The sequence below is a fragment of the Nannospalax galili genome, unplaced genomic scaffold (assembly GCF_000622305.1).
Source record: "Nannospalax galili isolate Female #2095 unplaced genomic scaffold, S.galili_v1.0 scaffold120, whole genome shotgun sequence".
Classification (NCBI taxonomy): Eukaryota; Metazoa; Chordata; class Mammalia; order Rodentia; family Spalacidae; genus Nannospalax; species Nannospalax galili.
The window spans coordinates 3042668-3048998 of record NW_008350324.1 but is presented as its reverse complement, the minus strand read 5'-3'; the positions used below and the strand labels follow the sequence as shown (position 1 = coordinate 3048998).

At 47.0% G+C, this 6331-nt stretch overlaps 1 long non-coding RNA gene across 1 annotated transcript in view; it reads left to right on the top strand.

The window, feature by feature from the left end:
* Nucleotides 1–6331, top strand: part of LOC115072775 — a 28409-nt gene that overhangs the window by 15244 nt on the left and 6834 nt on the right. The window contains exon 2 of the long non-coding RNA XR_003851787.1: nt 1031–1115. This is a non-coding gene — a long non-coding RNA (uncharacterized LOC115072775). The remainder of the gene's footprint in view (nt 1–1030; nt 1116–6331) is intronic.

The following is a 6331-nucleotide window of genomic DNA, read 5'->3' as shown; positions in this document are numbered from 1 at the left end:
CTCCCTCCCTCCCTCCCTTCCTTCCTTTGCTTTTGACCTCATATTGGAACATCTCTCTTCTCTCAACACAAGGAGGCCTGCTGGGGACACTTGGATGGCCCAGAAGAGGCCCTTCCCTAAGTTCTCTCAGAATGCATTTTGCCAGATGGAGAGGGGCTGCTCATTTTCCCAGATGCTTCTAGAGACTGATGGAGTGAGATGATAGAAAGTCTCCCTCATCCATCATAAGCAGTTTCAATGGGAGGTGGGGGAACTAGGAAAGAATAGGAGCACTGGATCCTAGAGAGAACCCTTCCAATTCATCTCTCCTGCCAGTTCAAATAAGCCCCAGATCACTTTCCCTCTTTTCACCTCCTGCCTTATCACCCCAAGAAAGGTATTTTATGCTTTAAATTTTATAAAGCATTGTTTGTTTGTTTGTTTTTTTTTTGTGTGTGTGTGTATGATGTGTGTGTTGCGGGGGTGCAAGTGCCACAGTGTGCTTGTGGTGGTCAGAGGACAACTCTGGAGTTGTCTCCTTCCACCTTTATGTGGGTTCCGGGGAATGAACTTAGGTCCTCAGACTTGGCAGCAAGTGCCTTTACCCACTGAACCATCTCACCAGCTCCCCTCCCCCAGAAAGGTATTTTAAACAAGATGTTTTAATGGTAGCACATAAAAGGATCCTTCTCTTCTCTTCTCTTCTCTCCTCTCCTCTCCTCTCCTCTCCTCTCCTCTTCTCTTCTCTTCTCTTTTCTCCCTCTCTCTCTCTCTCTCTCTCTCTGGCTTATGTTTGCTTTGCTTTAATAAACAGCTGATACTTTGTTTTAAAAGAACATGAAAAAACTGTCCCCAGAGGCAGGCTAGCCGCCCCCCCACCGCCCGTCTGTGTGTGTCTGTGTGTGTTTGTGTGTGTGTCCAGGCCTCCCCCACCAGGTTCCCCATGGTAAGCAAGGACCTGCTTCAGGTACGCAAAGCTGGGAGGGGCTCAGGAGGAATGTGAGGGCAGATTTACACCTGTCCTTACAGCTGCTCTCCATAACACTTACAGCCTCCAGAAATGACCCTTGGTGCCGACTTGTCTGGAAGCCATCACAGGGAGTTTTGAAGCAAAGAATCTTCAAGTGGACCCGAGGGTGAGCTCTGCCTGACTCTTGCCCCCCCCCTGCTGCCCCCCCACTCCCTCCTTGAGGGTCCTTAATGCTGAGCCTCTGAACACACAAAGCCCAGCCCTCTCCATCTTCTCTGTCAGCCACTATCAGCATTCAAAGCTGGGCTGGTGCAAAACTTGCAGCCAGCTCCTGGGCCACCTTCCCTTCCCCCAGGAGCTAAGTCTGGGCCCCATAATCTGTGTAGGATTCCTCACTCTGCCTTCTAACAAGCTCCTGCCCCTGCAACTGGCTGTCCTGGCCCACTGGCCAGACAGTTGAGTGGCTGACAATATCCAGATGTCCCTGGAATCCTGCTTTGGGTCCCCTAGCACTCTGCTGGCCCGTAGAAGTCAGAGCCTGGGCAGCACCACCCGGCCCTGAGACTTGTTACCACCTCTTAGAGGCCGTTGAAAGGCCCACTCTTCGGAGCCCTTCAGGATGGGGACCCTGGAGCCAGGGCACTCAGAAGGGATGTTTGACACCTGCATGGGGACTCTGAGTTCCAGACGCTCTACTCTGGGCCCCACAGAGGTCTAGGAGGACTGAGAGGGGGCAGATTAGAAACTGTCAGCTGCCAGAGAGGATGCAGGGGGAGACCCAGCAGTTTCCCTAGGAATTAACAGGGATCAGGCAAAGATTCCAGCCTCTGTTGCCTTCTGGGCAAAATGAGGAGGGCTTGGAGGGGCTGTGATATGTACCTCATGAACACTTCAATTCCTTTGCACATATTTTAATTACCAACTCTCTTTACCAAAGCATTTAATTTGCTGAAAGTGAAAACATTCTGCAATTGTTCCTGGGTATCTAAGGCAGATTGGTCCTTGCAGAAACCAAAATCTTAAGTTCTTCATTTGAAATGAAATTGTGTTTGCACCTAAGCTATGCACCTCTTCCCAGGGATGATATTATTATTATTATTATTATTATTATTATTATTATTATTATTTTATTATTAGCAGCAGCAGTAGTAGTAGTAGTATTTTAGTGCGAGGATCAAACCCAGGGCCTCACACATGCTAAGCCCACAGTCCACCTCTGAGCTATATACGCAGCTGCCACCTATGCACTCTACGTCACTGGTAGCTGACTTAGATCATCTACTAGGTAAGTACAATGGAAACAGAAGTTATACTGTATTGTTCAGGGAATAATAATAATAATAATAATAATAATAATAATAAAGTCTGCATGTCGCCTCTGCATGCAGTTGTTTCTCCCAATTGTGTTCATGTGGCGTTGCTTGTACCTACTGTGGCAGACTCAGCAGACACAGAGGGCCCATTGTACGGTTGCCCTAGTCCAAGGCTTGTCTGCCCTCTCAGGAGAAGGAAGCCAGAGAAAAAAAGGAAGCAATGGCACAAGGCTCAGATTCTGACCTGTTACTCTGGTCATGGGGGATGTCAGAACTATCTGAAAGACTGGGTTTCAATGAAAAGACTGATAAAGAAAGTACAAGTGGGCCAGGCATGGCGACGAAAGTGGGCCAGGCGTGGCGGTGCATGCAGGCCTTTAATCCAAGCACTCCAAGGATGAGCTCTGTGAGTGTGAGGCCAACCTGGTCTATATAGTGAGTTCCAGGCCAGCCAGTGCTATATAGTGAATCCCTGTCTTTTAAAAATAAAAAAGAAGGTGCTGGAGAGATGGCTCAGCGGTTAAGAACACTGGTTGTTCTTGCAGAAGACCCAGGTTCGAATCCCAGCACCCACATGGCAGCTAACAACTGTCTGTAACTCCAGTCCCAGGGATCCAACAGCCTCTTCTGACCTCCACGGGCATTGAATGACATGGGTGTACTTACCTACATGCAGGCAATACATGCATACACATAAAATAAAAATGATAGGCCAGGTGTGGTGGCGCATGCCTGTAGTCCCAGCACTCTGGGAGGCAGAGGCAGGCAGATCTCTGCGAGTTCAAGGCCAGCCTGGTCTACATAGTGAGTTCCAGGACAGCTGGGGCTACAGGGAGACCCGGTCTCAAAAAGACAAAAAAAAAAAAAAAAAAGATAAATAAAATTTAAAAAAATAATAAAAAGAAAAAAGAAAAGAAAAAGGAAAAGAGGGAGGGAAGGAGGGAGGTGGGGGGGGGAGAGAGAAAGCAAGCACTGATGTTCTGTACTTTCAAAAGCCATGGGTGGTTTCTACAGTCTATTTCTCTGACATTTCGGGGTGCGATGGTCAATGTGCTTTCTGAGAGCTTTTAATAGTAGGGTGTTGTTACTATCCTGTATTCAGATTTAGATTTTTTCCTAGGCTTTTCAATTAACTGAGCCTCAGAATCCCGGCTGGAGCCTTGGGCTGTAGGTACCTCCTTCCCTCTTCCAGACAAGGGCTCCTTGAGCAGAACTGGAGACCTCTGGACACCTTAGAACAACCCTTTATTTACATGCTTGGTTGGTCTTAATGAGATAGGATCTCACTCTGTAACCTAGGCCTGCCTTAAACTTGAGATCCTCCTGCCTTTACCTTCCAAATACTGGGATTGAATGAATACCCCACCACATTCAGCTAAAATAATCTCCTGAAAAGACATTTTAAAAAAATTTTATGTGTATTCGTGTATTGCCGGCACGTAGATAAGTGCACCCGTCCTGCAATGCCTAAGGAGGACAGAAGAAACTGTCAGATCCCCTGGAACTAGAGTTAGGACAGTTGTTAGCCTCCATGTGGGTGCTGGGATTCAAACCTAGGTCTTCTGCAAGAACAAGTAGTGTTTTAAAAGACATTAGAATATGATATTTTGTTTTTTTTTTTGTTTTTTTTTTTTTTTTGAGACAGGGTCTCCCGGTAGCCCTAGCTGACCAGGACCTGGCTATGTAGACCAGGCTGACTTCAAACTCACAGAGATCCATCTGCCTCTGCCTCCTGAGTGCTGGGACTAAAGGTGTGCGCCACCACTCCCGGCTCTAGAATATGATATTAAGCAAGAGAAATACCAAGATACAAAGTCAGGCATGATGGCTTATACCTATAGTCCCAGCACTTGGGAGACTACTGAAGCAGGAGAATTTCGTGAGTTTGAAGCTACATAGGAAGTTCTAGACCTAGGCTACAGAGGAAGACCCTGGCCCAAACAAACAAAAACAAACACATACAAAACCAAACCGAGCCCCAAGTAAAGAGGCAGAGGCAGGTGGATCTTTGAGTTCCAGGCCAGCCTGATCTACATAGCAAGTCCCAGCCAGGCATGTATAGTGAGACCCTGTCTTTACAGAGAGAGAGAGAGAGAGAGAGAGAGAGAGAGAGAAAGGAGGGAGGGAGGGAGGGAGGGAGAGAGAAGGGGGGAGGGAGGGAAAGATAGAAAGAAAGAAAGAAAGAAAGAAAGAAAGAGAAAGCAGAATACAGAAAAAACAAGGGCTAAGGGTGTAGCTCAGTGGAGAGTGCCTGTATAAGTTGATTGTCAGCATTTGAAGACAATATATATGTACCTATATCTATGGATAAATCAGAAACTGGGCTGGGGATTTGGCTCGGTTAGTAGAATGCTTGCCTAGCATGTATGAAGCTGTGAGTTCATCCCCAGCATCACATAAACTAGATATGGTGGCATATGCCTGTGATCCCAGCACTTGGGTGGTAGAGGTTGTATAACTTCAACTACATAGCAAGTTCAAAGCCATCCTAGGCTACCTGAGATCTGAGCTCCAAAAAGCCAAACGCAAACAAACAAAAACAAAACCACAGACCCCATCCAAAAAAAAGAGAAAAGTCCCAGAAACCTGTATTTGAGGTGTAGACACCTAAATATGCTTGAGTGTATTAAATATCAAAATCCAATAGTGCTTCTGGATCTTGCAAAGCAATTGTCTGGGTGCCAGTCACACTTGTGATGTGTGAGCACACCCTTGTAATTTTCTTTCTTTAAAATCCTTTTCAAGAATTAAAAAGGTGGGGGGGGCGCCAGGAGAGATGGCTCAGCAGTTGAGAGCACTGACTGCTCTTGCAGAGGACCCAGGTTTGATTCCCAGCACCCACATGGCGGCTACAAACTGTCCTTAACTCCAGTTCCAGGGGAATCTGAAGCCCTCTTCTGACCTCCGCAGCATTGCACGACACGGGTGCACTCATATACATGTAGGCAATACAGTCATACACATAAAATAAAAATAATAAAAAAAATTTTTTAAATCCTTTTCAAGAACACCATTTATTTGTTGGGGAAGGGTAGTTTTTGTGGTGTGCATGTGGAAGTCAGAGGACAACTTGCGGGAGTCCGTTATCTCCTTCCAGCACTTGGGACTTGGGACTCAAACTCATTTGTTTGGCTTGGCAGCAAGGGCTTCTTCCCACTGAGCCATCTCACTGGCCCACTTGTATATTTCTACTGATGACTAAGTCACCACTACTGGTTGTCCCTGTGCTCTGTTACCTCTCCTCAAAATGGAAGGAATCATGTTACTGTGGGGTCAGCAACAATGAAACTATATTATTTTTTCCCCTATTCAAGTTCAAGGATATACAAATCCATCCACAGACTCCTTCCCCTTGTAGTTAAGAATCTATTGGGCTGGGCATGATGGCATATGCCGTTAAAGTCAGCCTGGTCTACATAGTGAGTTCTAGGCCAGCCTGGGCCTATTTATATAGTAAGACTCTGCCTCAAAAGCAAAACAAAACAAAACACAAAAACTCTCTCCCAACTCCACCCCTGGAGTCCATCCTGGGCTGCTTCTAATCCTCTAGTACCAGAAGGATTGCTTGGTCCCGCCTCCCCCAACTCCCACCCCACCCTGGAAACACCTTTCCAGAGCTTTTGCCCCAAAGGATCTGCAGACAAGTCCTGCCTTAGCTCTGGGTAATCCCTTCACAAAGCCTGAGGTCGGCTAAAGCATTCTCTACTTGGAAGCACTGCACTTAGTCAAATGCCTCCTGGCATAAGGGAGGGTTGGAAATGGCCCCAGGACAGTAGCCTTCACTTTCTACAGGAGATAACAACTTAAACAGCCGGGGGGGGGAAACATTTGGAGGCTGGTTTAGAGGCTCACTAGAAGTTAGGCAGGGAAGTGTCAGAACATTCACAAGTGAATAAAGCACAGCTTCATGTTCAACAGGGCGACCCTCAGCAAAGTGCCAGCATGCTGTGGACTGTGGCTTGTTTATTTCCAAGATGGAGATGGAACCAGAGTTGAGTGCTAGATCACTGAGCTACATGCATCCCAAGCCCCTAAGCTTCTTCCTTCCCCATCCCCTCCCCTCCCCTCC